Below are 18,301 nucleotides of genomic sequence, written 5' to 3' on the forward strand. Positions count from 1 at the left end.
AACAAAACGGTGCGTCCGACGGATGCTAATAAAAGCAAACTTTTAAGCAATAAAATAGAATAAAAACTTGTGTTGGTTTGAGTTATTAATTCATACAGAAGACTATACACAAGGTAAACATAATGCTTAGTGCCCTCCGCAAGTGCCTTCAGCAAGGTACATAGGAGGGACATTGACCAAATAAATATTTAGGTAGGTACAAGAAACATTTGTGAAAGCGACTTTAACCTATTTTAAGGAACCACAGCTTAATTTATAATTAGAGTGTAAGATAAACCTTAATTTTTGCAATTAAATTCCATATATATTTTGCGCCAATAGACATAAAGGTAATTTCTATTTATTTTTCATTTTACGCGCCCAAACATTGGCGTATTCAAGCTTCTCTAGTAAATAGCAAAAGTATAGTGTAAATTGAATTGAAAGCGGTAAGGTAGAAGTACTAGTGCTCGACGCTGCATAGTATTCGACATGGGCACTTTATGTCAAAGTGACAAGGATAAAATTTGAATACAGAAAAATTTTCGCCGGTTAAATTAAATTTAACCTATATTACTTTGACATAAAGTGCCCATGTCGAATACTAGTGCAGCGTCGAGCACTAGTACTTCTACCTTACATGCTACATAGAGCAATCTTTGCATAAACTTCTGCAGACTACGGCGTAGCGCTACGGAAAAAACCGCGTAGGTTTACGATAAATAACTCGCGATCCGATAAAGTCAATTTATTTTAATTATTAACGTAGATAAGCCGCATGACACACATGCAGCACCGCTTGGAATATAATTCTAGTATTTGTGTATTGAAAAATACTTACGTACCTAATTATAAGTACCGTCTAGATAAATATTAAAAAACCGGCCAAGTGCGAGTCGGACTCGCGTTCCAAGGTTTCCGTACATTACACCATTTTTAACACCCCCCCCCCCCCATAAGTGGCCATATATAAAATTCATTTGTTTATGTTACATGTTCGTCTTTGGGTCACAAACTTACATATGTGTACCAAATTTGAACTTAATGGGTCCAGTAGTTCCGGAGAAAATCGGCTGTGACAGACGGACAGACAGACAGACGCACGAGTGATCCTATAAGGGTTCCGTTTTTTCCTTTTGAGGTACGGAATCCTAAAAATATATACCTACTCAGTACTCACTAAAATAACTACAACCGTACCATTACAATAAAAAGCCCACAGAGGTACTTACACTGAATTCAATATCACGATTCTTATAATCAGACAATAAAACGAAGCGTTAGATGTGAAAGGGCGCCATAAATAAAGGGCTTGAGTAGAAAAATGTTCTTTATGAAGTGTCGCCGCAGTCGCGCCGGCCGGCGTTGATACCTACTTGATAGTCCTGCAATATTGGACCGGGCTGTCCGACTGTCACACAGTGTCGATATTATATTAAGGAATCAATCGATAGATGTAATTTTAAGTCTGGACAATGTGAGCGATACGAATCAAACAAGATTTAATTTTTATTTTGTTTGAAGTTAGTTAGGTATGGAATTCCTTGCCGGCGTCTATATTTCCGTGTTCTTATAACCCGGCAACCTTCAAATCAAGAGTGAACAGGCACCTTCTGGGCGAGCTCGCTCCATCGTAGGCCACGTCTACGCCTCGGCTAGTCTGTGGCCATGAGTAATAAAAAAAAAATAGGTTTGAATATTATGTGGAATTGTGAGAAAATTTGGTGAATGTAGTTTGTGGAACTCAACAAGACCTTACAGGATACGCACTCGTAGTCTGGCTTGTAAAGCCCCAGGGCTTGCGTGTTGCACAAGCCCAAGCCACTGTAGTTACCGGCTGCTACATTGTATGTTTCTATATACTTAAGTACGTTTGGTTTGTGGTTTTGTGTAGGTATTTAGATATTCTGATTCATTTTTATGATACTGACTTATTGGGTACATACTCGTGAAATTAGTATTTTGCAACACTAGTTGATAATATACATATATAATATTGAACAATAATTAGGAGGACCTTATTTCATATCATTAGTTTAATTTACGTATTTATTTTTACTTTATTGCACAAAAAATGCATACCTAGAATTACATTTTAAACCATATTATAATGAAAACGAGATTAAGGTCACAACATACATTCATGTTTCAATAAAACCACGACTATCGGAAACAACGAGCTCAAACTTGTGAAATGCAATATCGACATGGCAACAGTAATATTTCTGAGCATCCCTAGAAAAAACGAGCACGACGACAGAGGGTCGAAGTTGGTCGGCGAGGGAGAAGCTAATAAAATATGTAGATTTGATGACTTGTCACATTTTTTGCTACAAATCTGAGATTCAACGTTTTAGCCTCTTCGCTAAATCTTTCTTTTATAGAGCATTTAATAAGGAAATGTAAGAGCATAATAATGGTCAGCCTTTATGTTCTTGTCCGAGAGGGAATATTTTGTGCAATTTCTATACCTCCAATATGTTTTCGGTGAGGTTCTTAGCAATTTAACATTACTAGCTAATACTATTACGGTCACCCTCACTTAGTTGTCCCTGATACATCGTATGAAAAATAAATTTATTTTCAGGGAACTATTAAGGCCCAATGATACATAACTTACAGACTAACATATTTTCATAAAACAATAATTATCTTAAATAATAAAAATCATTTAGGTTTAGAGCCCAGGGTCCTCTTTTGTAACCTGTAATATCGAGAATTGGCGCCACCACTAGTTTTAATGTAAGCAACGGCCATCTGACTACCCAACTCAGACGGGATACTAAGCCTTATTGGGATTAGCCCGGTTTCCTTACAATGTTTTCCTTCACCGAATATCGTTGGTAAATATAACGAAATGCGCTCCGCATGATCGCACATGTTATCATTGTGGACAACACAATTCACTAATTTGCTACGCCTACGTTCTCCGAGAAATATTTACGAATAATTAATTGAAGACGTGACGACGTGACTTGTAAACCGTTATTGAGAGTTAAGTATAAGTAACTATAAATTTGAAATCACTCGTAGCTGAAAAACTAGCGGAACTATTTGATCTGAGTAGTTTGTATACAAATATTCGACCGGGCAATGTAATGAAGCCATAACCCCTTACTTTACAGAATAGGTACTACCTACACTACTTGACAGAATAGTTACTATATAGGTATTTTATTTACTGTTACGCTTCACTACTACTTAAGATTTGATTACCAATTAAGATCACAATTTTTATGATCTAGGTCAAACTATACAAGCATTAAGCATGTACACAAAGCGTACCTATTAGCTTATTGTACGAGGAAGGGTAGTCGGCAAACTATGTAATAGCATTTGTCGCATAATTGAATATGAATTCTGAATCTATTAAACGGAATACTAATTAGATTTAATGCCATTCAATGTGTTTCCTAACTAGTATATTCTGATTAGTTGAGTTGAGTGCATATACGTATCTATTTTGTCAACATAATAACTATTGTGTAATGCTTTGCAAGAACAATATAAAGATTGATGAGGCAGATGCACGAACATACTTTTGAAGCTACGGGTTGCGTGCTACGTTGTTTTTGAAAAGTTTAACGAAATTAAGTGTTTCCATTAAGGAAAAATGTTTTCGTAATCCTAATTCAGCGGCCTAAATACCTAATACAACCTACACTTAATACCTACATTATTACTGCCTACTTGCATACGGACAATTGATTTTACGATGTAATAGTTTCATTTTACGCAATAAGTAAATAATAAAATTGCCGTATTTTCTCATGTCCGTCTTGTCCGGCTTGTCCGCAGAATACAGACATAATACTCAAACAAAACCATAAACTATATTTTGGTGAATAAAGATGTAACGGTTGTTATTGACAACGCTCATGCGCTTTAAAAACTGTTAACAAGTAGGTAATTATTTCAATAATATCCGTTGTTATTGACAACGCGCATGCATAGTATTGTTTATTTGTGCCTAACCACTGTGGAAATTGAAGAAACTTCATGAAGTTTGACGTCTGTCTTTCAGGTGCGATTTAGGTGGTGGCATTATTGAGATTGATATAATAGCAAAAAAAGGTTTTAAAACAATGGAAAAAATATAATTTATTAGATTTGCCGTAAAAAGTGTCCGAATTTAAATAAAATATCTAATATTTATGATCTAAACATTAACGGGTTTTATTAAATACCTATGGGGTCAATTGAACCACTCCCCTACATTCTCTTTGATTCCCTATCATTACATAACCATAGGCGATTGGGTTTTCAAACAAACATTATCTAAGAACTTAAAATATAAGGTTTAGTATATTACTAAATATATTATGCGCATACCTACCTTTAATACTGTAAAAATGAAATAGTTGCAGGCTATCAAACATAAATTGTTTCAATTGTCCCTAGTCTTAGGTATACTTTTTTATAGTAAATAATGGTAAGTAATGGTAGTACAAATTAATTAGGTCTAAAACGCAGTGTGTGCTTTCCAAAGAGCAAAGCTTTACATGCCGTTTGTTCAGTATATAGACAAATCTACCTATGTATCTATGTACATAATATTATGAAAATGTCCTTACATAGATACACACACTTAACCAACCCGTATGCAGCGGAAAGCCACTCGCAGACGGCATAAATCGGCTGGAGACAGCAGGCGTGCTCCATCAGCGATTACTCAACACCAGGCGGGTATTTTGACAACCTAGCGACTTGCTCATCATTGAGTCATATTATATTATACGAGTATGTACCTACTATAATTTTTCTATGTCACTTTTATGGGTCAACTAAGCATGTAAAGTATCATGTATAATGAATATAATTTTATGATTGTTAACTACCTAAGTTCTATAATCTTACTACACATACGTATGTCAAATAAATATTCTAATTTTACTTACTTTTTAAAATAAAAAAATATCTGAATTAAAAAAAATATTTTGCAAACACGCATGAAGGGTAGTTTCACAAGTCAATACTTACATTATTCACCACATTTACAGTGAAAATTAGGTACATACCAACATATGTAAACACAACAGTCAATAAGTACACTCGTACCTGGGTAAACATAACATTTTAATAAACTTAAAATAAATAACTTCTTCAATATAACAGAGATGTTTAGTCTCGCATTAAATTTGGAGATTTAAAATGTCTCCAGTGTAGAGTAAATACTATTAGGTACTTATAATTGTTTGAGCTTAACACCGTGATACATAGTGAACTACATAGCTACTTATATATGATAATTACGTTCGCTTATTAAATTCTGCGTCTCCAAGTGGATAAAAAGAATTAACTCATATTAGGAAGGCTTTCCTTGCACAATCACGATAGCAAAGAACCCATCGGTATTTAACTACTGCTATTTATACTATGTAGGTAAAAGGCCTAGTAAGAAGCGAATCAATAGTTCAATCGTTGGCAAGCGCGTACCACTCTATCAGCGATTAGTTTTGGTCTAGTGGACCCGCTCCTTGCGTTATAACGGGCTATAGACGGATTGCGATTAACTATTTACTGCACGAATGTATAATGGAAATTGCCCCGTTGTTGTTAATTTATGTGTTGTTACGCTATGACAGCATAATTATTTATTAGGTGTCATATATTTTATCGTTATCCATGTACTTAGGTAAGTACACTAAGTACAAATAAAAATTAAGGGAGTACCTATAAAGGATTATATTTTATGGTTCGTGGAAATGATTAAGTATATTATTATTTTACAGGTGCTTTTGTAGTGTAGGTTACGTACTAAATACTTTCGAATCAGACTGGCAGTTTCGGTTGTTAGTTACACATTTTTTCATTTTTTTCGCATCCTATACCAGCTAGATGTATGTACAGGTATATTTAAGAATGCGTCGTTTCAAATGTTCAACTCAAATTAGTGGTACTTAAGTACAAGGAGTAACAAGCGAAAGCTTGGAAGTTACGAATGAGACCAATACGGTAAGCCCGGAAAGTCTATTTCTAGCGTAATGTCAGCTGGAATCCATCCTCGGCTCACCAACAAAGAATCAGCCGAGGTCCATTATGCTAATGAAAGTGACTCCCGTTTGTCTTAAAGTCGTAGCTCAATTTGCAAGGCGAGAGATAAACGCTGTTAAACTGTCGAAGTTCGTGACAAAGCCTGAATAATGCAGATTACACCGAGAAAAATACGGCCACAGTCAAATCTGCATATTTTATTGGTCCCTTTTCAATGTCCTTTTTACACCCCCCTGTAATCCGGAGCAGTTTCACTACACTCACAGTTCACGTAATCTAATCTCGGAAATAATCTTCACGAATTTGATTGGATGATACTACTTACTCAATACTTACTGAAGCGCAAATTTGATAAACAACTCTTTATTGGATAATTTCTCCTTGTTTGAACATTGGAACACAAGATTATTCTCATTAAATATCAAACACGTAGAATTTTTTTTAGTATAATATTGTGTCTACATGGATAGATATTGTGATTTATATTCCTTCTGTCTGCAGCCAGAACAGATTATCATCTGCAATCTGCAATTGTCTTTAGGCGGGCACGAAAGTGAGAATGAGAGGTGCTTCTTAGTAGATAGGATATTATGAAAAAAATATTACTAGGTATATAAATTTAGGTTACCGAAAATTTAGTAACTACAAACTTGATATTTTCTTCCTTTGAGATACTGGGCTCTCATCTGTAATTTGACAAATTTACAATCAAGAGGAACAATCATTAGTTTCTTAAGTTAAGCTTATAAAAAAGCTAACCCAGGGCGCCGCCAGCAGCTGGGCAAAACCCAAGTTGCCGGTGGCCAGGGCTGAGACCGAAACCCGGGCCGAACTAACTATATAAGCCGTGTCCAAGACGCTTGTACGTGTCATTGTCCCACTTATTTCATTAGATACATATTTGTGTTAAGAGATTTAAAGCGTCTGAAACGTAAAAAATAATTAATTGATTGGTACCTAGCTATATAAACGACGCATAAAAAACAATGCAGTCTGAAGGCTATGTATAAAAGTTTTATAAGTAAGTTCCGTTGTATTTGAGTCGGATAAAGTTGGCGTAGCTCTAAATATGCGTTAGCCTAATACAGAGCCTCAGTCTAAGGCATTGAGGCGCTTAGGAGCGAATTTACGGTTACGAGTTCCGGGCCCGTATTCCTAAATTGTATCGGAAAGGGCGTGATTTGTACCTACAAGAATATCTTCCTTGAGTAAACGGGTCGCTAACGTTTAACAATTTATTTAAAAGTGAGTTTAATGCGCTGATTCGCCAACTCACTATAATCAACAAGAAAGTACGGGCAATTTCCATCCTAATATATAACTATAAGTAGGTATGTATTTGTATTTAGATACCTACATACGTAAATTGTGTTGATACATTGGGAGTGAAAGGATTATGTAAATGTGTTTCGACCCGATACTTATTTAGGAGTGTACCTTTGATTTTACACAAATGTGCTTATGGCCGACCCCTTTTAATGTCTTTAGTTCGGTTTATTCACTTAAAGATTAAATTTATGTAGTTTGTAGCACAGGAAAATACGCACTCCATGCGTGACTGCCTTGCTTACTAAATAATCAGCAGTACGCGAGGTAGTACGTTATAAATTATAAGGTAATAATGAATTGTAAGGTCGCTCAAAACTTAATACCTTCTTAGTAAGCGCGTATTATGAATATTTTTTCCAAAACTTGTCTAAAACTAGTTATTTTTCAATTATAAATGGGTTTTTATCCGTCTATGGAGTGAACATTCTTAAGCTTAGGTAGGTACTTAGTTTATTTCTCTACGGTAGGAAAGTAAAATATCTACAATTACCTAGGTATATACTTTCTTCAGTTATATTTGCTTTAAATTGTTGACAACAAAACATGGTAAACAATAATTTAGTTAGATATGTAGTTTTATATTTGCAGTCGATTGTTCTAGCCATAACGAAATGCAATTCACAAGTCTAGGTAAAAAGCTATCTATAAAAGTGATAAAATGTTTAACACCTACAGGGTAAGCATAGGTTATATATTTATTTTTTCAGATTACAAAATCATCAATCTTTTCTATATGAATAAGTTATGACATTAGTTATATGTATATACATAATACAATATATATTACATCTACACTGCATGTAGTGCCATACATGGCACTAATCATAAACCTTCCCTTAATAAACCCCAAAGGAATCTAACATTGGTAAATGGCACTATTCATTGACGTACAACAAGCCTCAATTAGCTAATAATCGTTTGACTTCATCAGTCATTTAGACTCATGTATTCGTAAGAAAGGGATAAAACATAAATTAACCAATTGACCCCTGTTTCATGAATAAGGCGGAAACTATGGTATACTCTGTTGAAACGACACAGTTGCTCGCATTCAATAACTAAAAAGGAAGCAATGTGTTTATCCTCAAAGAGAAAAGCCAGTCCCGTTGAATACGTACAACATCCGTGATTTATATAGTTATTCTCGTGTAATATTCTCACTTTTCAACAATATCGGGATTTGACGTTTAAAAGGGGGTGGATTTAGAAAAGCCGTCAGATTTCGGGTCGCGGATTACTCTTGCGCGAGGGCGCTATGGAATTTGACTCTGGTTCTGTGTTTTATTGTTGTGATGGAAAACTTTGACTAAACGACTAAGTGAATATTATTTTGTGCTAATTTAAAACTGATTTTATTTTGAATAGTTATAGCCTGGATACGAAGGTAAGTTTTGACCCCCCATACAACGATAAGTACGTTAATAGATAATAGATTCGCCAAAGCCATCAAATTTTTATCCTCTTAAAGTTATCACTGGTGGCGCTATTTTTTTAATATTGCCTGACATGTGATTACATATCTAAAATGCCTTTATACTCGTAAGAGTGACATTTCATTTCCAACTGCAGCTGCAATACTGTTCATTTTACTATGGAAATGCGTCGCTGTCAATGAGCAGTATTGCAGCTTCAGTTGGAAATGGAATGTCACCTTAATGCTGTCATAACAACAATTGTCTCAAACAATCACCCGCTTAGACCGCGGGCCAGGAACAAATTTTCTGGACCAGTAACATCTCGGACGAAAGCTCCTAAATGTGTGATATGGTCGATGTGTGCCGAACCCTAATGGACGTTAGCTGCTGCTACGTTGGTAGGTTGAGGAACTGTAGCCACCTAAACATAAAAAAATGTCATCTGCTCTCGATAGTCGCGATTGAAACTGTGTCGTTATTGTGAATTGAAGAAATGGTTAGCCAGATTGTATCGCGGTGAAATGACCGTCAGCTGGTGGCATAAACATGTAATAAGTTTTTGGAAAAAATTTCATTTTTGGTACAAGCTTTTATAGCTGACTGTACTTTTCTTACGACAGACAACTAATACTCATCGAGACAATTCTAAAAACACAGAGTTTTTCATCACAGAGTTCCTATGGCCACCTCCTGTCTCCATCATCAGATCAGCTCGATGGTACCATAATATTACATTATCATCCGATTTATATATGCATGCAAAATTTCAGCTCAATCGGAAACCGGGAAGTGGATCAAATTTAACTTGCAAGATTTGATTACAGACAGACAACGGTCAGGTGAAAGTAAATAAAAGCTTGTAAAAAAATTCACCTTCACAATCCAAACTGACAAGTTTTTATTCGGAAATGTAAAAAATAGGTCTTCAAAGACTCATCTTTTTTCTAGCATTGTTCTCGATCCCGGAAGGAATCTGGGGTTCGGTCGGCAACCTAATTTTTGACGCAGGTGCCAGTTGGTTTTAAACGACTACCGTCTTTCAATTGTGACCGTGATCTGAGATTTTCTATAGCGTTCATACATGAAAAAACTTCCATAAAAGAAAGAAAAAAATTGGAAGAAAGAATATTTTTTTTGACATCCTAAAAACAAACCTAAGCGATAATTATTGTTATTCAAAGCGAGTGGTCTCCGGCTTAACTTGTGCTTAGAGCCCTACCATAAATATCAGGGAAACCATCGTATTTAAGGGATTGAGATTAAGCTCTGATGGAGGTTCAGCGGGTTATTCCAATTTATAAGTAGGTTAAAGACAACGCTGGTTACATAATCTCCAAAGGATTATATTGTATAATGTGTAAATTTTTAGTTAGTAACTTTAATATCGTTTAGATTATGGATACCCATTGATAGATATACATATCCGAATTCTACAAACGCAGAAAGTGACCACAGGTTGGTGTTAATCCAGTAATTTTGTCAAATTTTGTAATGTGGCTATTTTGATTTTGTGGCTAGTTGCTAAGAGCAGGAAGAAAATAATATAGTATAGATTGGACCTGAGGATCCGACCCTTTCCCCTCTCTTTTTGGGGGGTAGGCACGGTATGATCTTGTGGCTACCGGAACAAATCAGCTTTGTTTGACCTTAGGAACCATCGTGCCAAGCGGCATACCCTGAGACAAAAGTGCATACTCACTGCACTCACTTAGCCTACGAATGTAATTTCAAAAAATTATAAATTTTGAACGGCTTTATATCAGAAACTCCTAGATAAACATAGACATTTCTGGTCTCGTATTGTGGCAGTCTACTTTTAAAATGTCTTTAGAAGATACTATCAAAAACTAGTCCTTTAGGTTATAATCGCCCAACAACAAACATCTGAAAATTATGTGGTTTTTCGATTTTTGACAAAGTTGTGTTCGGCACTCGAGGTCATTGGTCCAACATCATAAATAAGTCTGCAAAAAATAGAACTACCGGATTTGAAGCAAACGCCTGAAACGCCAAATGTATAAAATTACTGTATTATGTACACTCTGCACGCTTACGTACGCTTCAAATTTCATAATGTCGGCGCGTAGATCATCTGTACGATTGTCGGCATATTCAGCGATGATAAAACGTATTCATAGCGTTTACGTTTTGACATCGCGTCGCGTCAGATGCAACAGGGCAGCGATTGGAGCGGTGGAGTGCGCAAGCGCGGGCGGGTCAGGGTGCGGGGGGGGCGGGCGCAGCCTCCACGCTCGTTCTTAATGAATCGCCGCTACCCGCGGCTCGCGCTGCGCTCGTAATTTCGTGCGCTCTCTTTAAAAAGTTACCTAGCAGCGCTTCTCGCCATCTCCCTCCCGCGCTGCCGTGTGCATTAAATAATAACCAGGGGCGGCTGCAGTGGCCGGTGACCGATGTTTCCCAGGTAAGATGCAAACATACTTTCCTTCGGAGTTTGTTGTTAATATACAGTTTGGCTAATCGTTTTGTTAATGCATACAAAAGTTCGTTTTCGCTTTGAAACTTTCATAAAATTGCATTATATTGCTCGATTCACTATAAAGTTCTTCCAAAAGTTATTCCTTGATCTGTTTTTAATTGCCTATGAGTACGTAAACTTAGCAGGTATTTATACTGTAGTTTACAACTTTTCATATTTTAAAGACAGTCAAGTTTGAATTTAATTTTATAAGATTAATTAACAAAAAGTCTTGAAGAAAATTGCAGTCATGATTTTTTTAATGAATGTTGAGTTGCTGCTTTTTATTAAGAGCAATAATAGGTATTTTGTTTTTGTATTACAATTGTTGTTTGTTGTTTTTTCTAGGACATGTGTGAAAACGTAAATTATATTTAGGCACGGCGTGGAAACCTTTGCAAGTTTATAGCGTTTATAAATCCACATGGGAAATGTCTGGCCGCCGCAATAGCCGATACGCGGCCATCCTATATCCGTCATTACGGAATCCGACGATGCATTTACTGAGCATCCCGAAACCATTTACGGGTTCAAATCATAATCATAGATTTCTATGAAGATCTAGTATGATCTTATTAATCACTGGGTAAATACGATCTCTTCGAACGAATCTCTTGAATTCGCTGCTAAGTAAAATTTTGAGGATTTTGAGTATACACTCATTTCAATTTCGTCCTGGTGTCCCTTTGTTCAAGATAACAATGGATCTGTCAATGTTACAGCCGCGATGAATAGCTGTCGATGGATAAAATTGTTCTCGCCGCAGAAAACAAATGAAGCGCTTTTTTGGTGCCAAATGTATCTTTCATACACGTACCTACTACTCTCGCTTTAGATTAAAAATTGGCACTCTATTTACTGACGATTAAAGTACGTCTTTTTAAATTAAATGTATCTAGCAGATAATAAATTACGGTGTCATTTACGGGTGAAACTTATTGAAATAAACACATTTTTCTGTAAATAAACTCCTAAACACCTATCAGCAACTCATTATTAGTAATTTAAATCGTATTGAAAGAGTAATATTATTCCGTGCATTTTAGTACGCAATCTTTAATTTAACGACAGTGAGCTTGCAATTATAAAGAAAAAATGTAACCTGCTACGCAACTTCTTATATTATTTTCATGTGGACCTAGACGTTCAGACCATTGTAACTGAAAACCCATGTAAGTACTATCAAATCTTGTTGGAGCTCACCGCTTCGATTTGTCCACAAATCGCAGTTTTCAGTTTTTCCGTGTCCCGCAAATTAAGCGACGCTTATTAAGAAAATAGTAAGATAATATTTGGAAACTCTTTAAAATATATCAAGAACAAACTAATGCAGAATAATAAGAAAAACTCCAATAAAATTAATCTAAATGGTATTGACTGTTATTACTCGTAGGTATATTGCGTATATGGTCAATTGTACGTATTCCCACAATTGACCCATTCACCTACTTAAATATCCATTTACCCAAACGACCAATGCACCCATCATTCAAACACCATAACACCCATACACCCAAACATCAAGTCGCCCTAACACTCATCGCAAAACACTTAACTACCCAAACACACATTTACCCAAACACACATTTACCCAAACACTCATTCACCCATTGACCGAATCCAAACACTCATTTAAGAAAGAAAATACATTTATTTAACTATAAAAATGACCTCCTACACCAATGATTTCGTAGGAAGGGGGCTGTTCATAAATTACGTCATCTATTTTTCAGGATTTTTGACCCCCCCTATAATCATCCAAAAATCATGCTTCGAATGACCCCATTTCCTCCTACGTCATGCTTCCATCACCATCATCCGGAGGGACGCATTTATGCGTTAGAGGGAGCAAGTGATATTGCTATCTCATTCTACCGCATGGCTGCGTCCCTTGGAGTGGTCGGCGTTGGCCGATCGTGTAGAGGAGCCATGATATACAGTGAAACCTGGTTAAGTGGGACCTGGATAAGTGAGAAATCTCGCTAGGACTCATGGTGCGGTCCCGACACTTTAGCACTGAATTACCTCTGTTAGCGAGATAAAACGAACCTCTATAACTGGGATTAGTAGTTGTGATTTTATAGTCACATTTACCTCTATAATTGAGACAGTGAGTGTATTTTACCTCTTTTACTGAGACTATATTTATAAGATTACATTTTCCTAATTGTTTTTTTAGAATTTTTTTTTTTTATTTTATTATGAATGGGCTTACTAATGGCCACAGACTAGCCGAGGCGTAGACGTGGCCTACGATGGAGCGAGCTCGCCCAGAAGGTGCCTGTTCACTCTTGATTTGAAGGTTGCCGGGTTATAAGAACACGGAAATATAGACGCCGGCAGGGAATTCCATTCCTTGGCAGTGCGCATAAGGAAAGTAGAAGCAAAGCGCTTCGTGCGAATTGGTGGAATATCTACCATGTAAGGATGGAAACCGGCCGTGCGTCTAAAAGTCCGATGGTAGAATGGGGACGGTGGTATAAGCTCGTGTAGCTCTTGGGCACACTCCCCGAAGTGCAGCCTGTAGAATACCGACAGGCTGGCGACTTTCCGCCGATGGGCCAAAGACTGAAGCTTAGCCGTTAGCTTCTTGTCGCCAATCATCCTCCTGGCTCTGCGCTCCACTGAGTCCAAAGCGGCGAGTTGGTATTTAGCTGAGCCATCCCACAGGTGGCTGCAATACTCCATACACGACCGGACTTGAGCTTTGTAAAGTGTTAGAAGCTGTCCAGGTGTGAAGTATCGCTTCACCTTATTTAGGACGCCCAGCTTTCTGGCTTTTCTTTTATTTTATACGAATTACCTCTGTGTGAGATAACGTAAATCTACGACCTCTCTAACTTGGACTTTATTGATCTATTTCCGTATTCTTACTAACTTTTAGTCTATCCAATCCTCTAATTGTGTCTAAACGACTTTAAGTTTCATTTAGTTACTTTATGTAGTTAAAACTATCGAAACGAAAGCTGAAATCTTGATAAGTAACAAAAATAAACAAATTTTCATTAATTAATTTCTAAGACGCAATGAAGTCAAACAATCTCTCACAATCTCTCTGCTTAGCCTTAAGGTGAGGTAGGCCCGGGGAAAATTTTCAGATTCTGTCAAATTACCCCATTTCACACACAAGCACACGTCACGCACACTACCTCACTTTACCGGGACAGGTCAGTGACCCATCCTATTTTTTTTAAGATGCAAATGAGAGTATTTTGAGTTTCGTCTTAACAACTAGCCTCCTTTGAGGAAGAGAAACTCTAAAAAAGTTCCATTGAAAGAAGGAAGACAAAACAATATATTTTATGTTGCTCTCCTTGTCTGTTCATGTCACATGTGACGTACTTAAATGTAAATTAACTAAATAATCGAATTCATTAGATACTCGAACTAAATAAACCGAATAAATACAGAAGTCGTCAAATGAAAAAAGTTATTTAGGTACTACTCTAATTAATAGGGCTTTCGATAAGGCACAAATCAATTCAATGACAATTTCATTAAAATCATATGTGTATTCCGATGATATTATTATTATATAACTTACCTTAGCTTAGCTTCAATTTGTATATATTTAGTTATACTACCTAGCTACTAAGCAAAATTTGCATGCTTCTTCAAGTGAAATATAGGGGAGAGCGGGGACAAAGGTAACTGCGGGTGGAAAGTAACTATTGCTCTGTAGGTTTATCTAATAGACAAAATACCACTCCGCTGCTATTAAGCGATAGACAGTGGTGCCCCCTTCACTCAGTCAGCGCATTCAGTCGAAACGAGCGCCACGTGCTATTAGGTTGTGTGAGAGGACGCAACGTGACGCAAAATTTTTCGAATCAAAAGTACTTTTTTTGACTTTTAGTTCTTTGATGTTTATGTTGTATTAAAATTCATACATTTTCTGAATATTTGCATATCCCCTAGAGTGGCATTGTCTGGCTAGGTCTCTATGGTGGCGGGGAGCCGGGAGATGGACAGATATAACAAGCCGTTGAATGGCGGCGCCTCAGATTTAACGGTGGCTTGAGGTTGAGTGGTGCGGCAAATTTAGAAAAATATACGTCAAGTGGCGGCGCCTCCATGGGTGGTCATCGCGAATTTGACGTGTGCTAGAAATTTGACCAATTCTCAAAAATAATATATGTATGATTGAATTGAATTCAGCATAAAATAGCTTTTTTGATTGTATAGGTACCAATGAATTTCATTATATTTATTTGAATTATGCTGGACTTGATCAAATCTCATATTACCAATTATTTTTTCTTTCATGTATAAAAATATGTATAATTAGGAAATAAAACAATTGATTGAAAAAAAGCAGTCTTTATGACAAAACATTACATTTAACACGATTCACACAGTTTATTTCACTTTTTATCACTGCGTATTCCATTTGTGTACCTTTGTAAGGACAATGTTGTTAGCAAATAAATTTCTGGTTTCTGAATGTTCGCGGCTCGACGGTCGGTGCGTACGAGGTCTGGTGGGGCGTGAACATCACGCCATTTCTAAAAAACATTATTTTACGCGGGAATTCAACCTTTAAGGAATACCATCCTTGTTTAATGAAGAATTCATCTTGCAAAAGTGAGCAAGCAAGGCATAGTTTTAATGGTTTTATTTTAGGCGCAAAATACGGCGTCGTACAGAGGCCGGGAGACGGTCTCTGCCACACACGGGCTTGTTGTGACGGAACCGTCTCCCGGTTCACCGCTAATTGGGGAGTGTCTGGCTCCCGGCCTCTGCCACGCAGGGGCATGTTTTAAAAATGGCCGCGCCATTTTTCCTACCGTTCAACCGGAGGCCCTGCCACCCGAAGGGATATTGATTAGATCGATTGCAATTTATTTTTCTCGCACACGTTGCGTTTCAAATTCAAAGATATCTTTCATGTTTTCAGAAAAATGCGGTCGGGTACAAAAGTAACAAAGCCATACAAAAGTAACATTTACATCCCATACAATAAACCTATTGGATCTATGCCATATTAGTAAACGATGTATGCCATATTTGTAAGTGAAAAAACTCTGACCCCTGAATTATCTGATTAGATAACATGTTTATAAGACAATAATTGATCTCATCACTTGAAATAAAAACAATTTCTAACGAGGAATTAATATTGATTTGTTTTCTTAAAATACTAATGTTTATGTAGTTGAAATGCAAATATTAAAGTGTGTGTGTGTGTGTGTTTTAGTATCAATAATAATTTACATGATTAGTAGGTACTTTTAGGGTTCCGTAACTCAAAAAGAAAAAACGGAACCCTTATAGGATCACTCGTGCGTAGGGGTCACAAAACCGTGCGTATTTTATAAAACCGGTTTTTCGGTTTTTGTGAGATTGCAAAACCGGGTTTTCGGTTTTTTCGGTGATTTCGATCTTACGTATAATTTGTAAAATAAGCAATTATTTTTAGGTTCAATGTTTTGATATTACGTCTTCCACGACATTTCTATTTACTTTACCAAGACCATATCAATAAATTAATCCAAATCCATCAATAAAGTTTTTAACTAAGCAGTAATTCTAAACCGGTTTGCCTAAGCAACCTATTATATGACAACGGTGTTGACATAGTCCTCCTTCTGGAAATACACCGCTGATGATGCCCAACTCGCTAAACGAGATAAAATACCGGGATTTGATTTGGTAGCGGCATTATAATACCATAAACAATTAATATAGAACTTCGACATGCGGCCGGTCTTCTCTTACTGCCCTGGTCAACGTGATTTCAAATAACATCGATGGCAACAATATCGCCACCACGATTATTCAAGTCGGCGGAACGCGGATATGCAGCATATATAATCCTCCACGTAGCTGCTGGCATACTCCACGCCTTCCTTACTTGGAACACCCATCCCTTTACATTTGAGACTTGAATAGCCACCATACCGGCTGGGGATAAAGGAAATCTGACGTCAACGAGAAGGCGATCATGGACTGGGCAGATAGGAACAAAACAACACTGTTTTAGTCGTTTCTCACAAAGGCAAAGGAACTTTCAAATCAGCTCGATGGAGAAGTGAACCCGGACCTATAGTTCGTTTTTTTAGCATTAGAAAGAACTCCACAGAAGCAAGCGTGCAGTTTTTATCAGGCTCTTTAATTGTTAATAATTATTGAATTATCTAATGTAGCATGGTCAATACATATAATTTACTTCAAATTATTACCGCTAAAAGTGCCGAATTTGGAACTACAAGCTTACTTCTGCGAAGTTCTTTCTAATGCTAAAAAAAACGGACTATAGTCTTCACAACAAGAGCAATAGACGGTACCCCAGTGGCCGCCGAGCTGTACGCGCTAGCGGATTTTCCACACTCTCAACACAGCCTAGTATTAGTTGTCATAGGTCTGAAAAGGTCTGAGTCGTATCCTGCCTAACACCACATCGCGGAAGTTTGCTTATGCTGATGATGCCCTTGTGACACAAAAAGACAGCTTGAAAATTGAACTAAATATCCTGGAAAAGGACCTGGATCTATTAGATGACTATTTCTCTCAGTGGCGTTTGTGCCCCTGCCCTTCCAAGACCGAGGTGTTCTGCGTTCACCAGTGCAACAAACTAGCCAACACGGAGCTGATATTAAAATTCAGAGGCAATCTTCTCCGACACAACTTTCTTCCTAAATATCTCCGAAGCATCCTGGATTGAAGCCTTAACTTCAAGGACCATCAAAGCAGTCTATCTGCAAAACTGGGCAAATAGATATAACGTTGGAGACTAAAAAGCTGTTCATTTATACAATTAGTGCGTATAATGTATTGTTTTTTTAATTTGCTCTTCAAAATAATGAAACTATGTTTACAAAAGTGTAAAATCGAAAAACTCGAAAAAGCCGGTTTTATTAAAGTAAAAACCCGGTTTTGACAATTGGCTGTAAACCCGGTTTTTCCGGTTTTTTCGATTTCGGTGAAACCGGGTTTGTGACGCCTACTCGTGCGTCTGTCTATACGTCTGTCACAGCCAATTTGCTCCAAAACTATTGGACAAATTAAGTTGAAATTTGGTACACATATGGAAGTCTGCTACCCAAAGACGGACATGTAATATAAACAAATGAATTTTAAGTATAGGGGGCTATTTTAAGGGGAATAT

The 18,301-nt window shown here is 36.9% G+C and overlaps 1 protein-coding gene across 1 annotated transcript in view; it reads left to right on the plus strand.

Annotated features, from left to right (window-relative positions):
* The first annotated feature begins 10,911 nt into the window (after positions 1-10,911).
* LOC134675716 (lachesin-like) overlaps positions 10,912-18,301 on the plus strand; it is an 85,789-nt gene continuing 78,399 nt past the window's right edge. Inside the window, exon 1 of the mRNA XM_063534028.1 lies at positions 10,912-11,139. The gene's annotated coding sequence lies outside the window, so the exon portion shown is untranslated. The remainder of the gene's footprint in view (positions 11,140-18,301) is intronic.

The sequence above is a fragment of the Cydia fagiglandana genome, chromosome 2 (genome assembly GCF_963556715.1).
Source record: "Cydia fagiglandana chromosome 2, ilCydFagi1.1, whole genome shotgun sequence".
Classification (NCBI taxonomy): domain Eukaryota; kingdom Metazoa; phylum Arthropoda; class Insecta; order Lepidoptera; family Tortricidae; genus Cydia; species Cydia fagiglandana.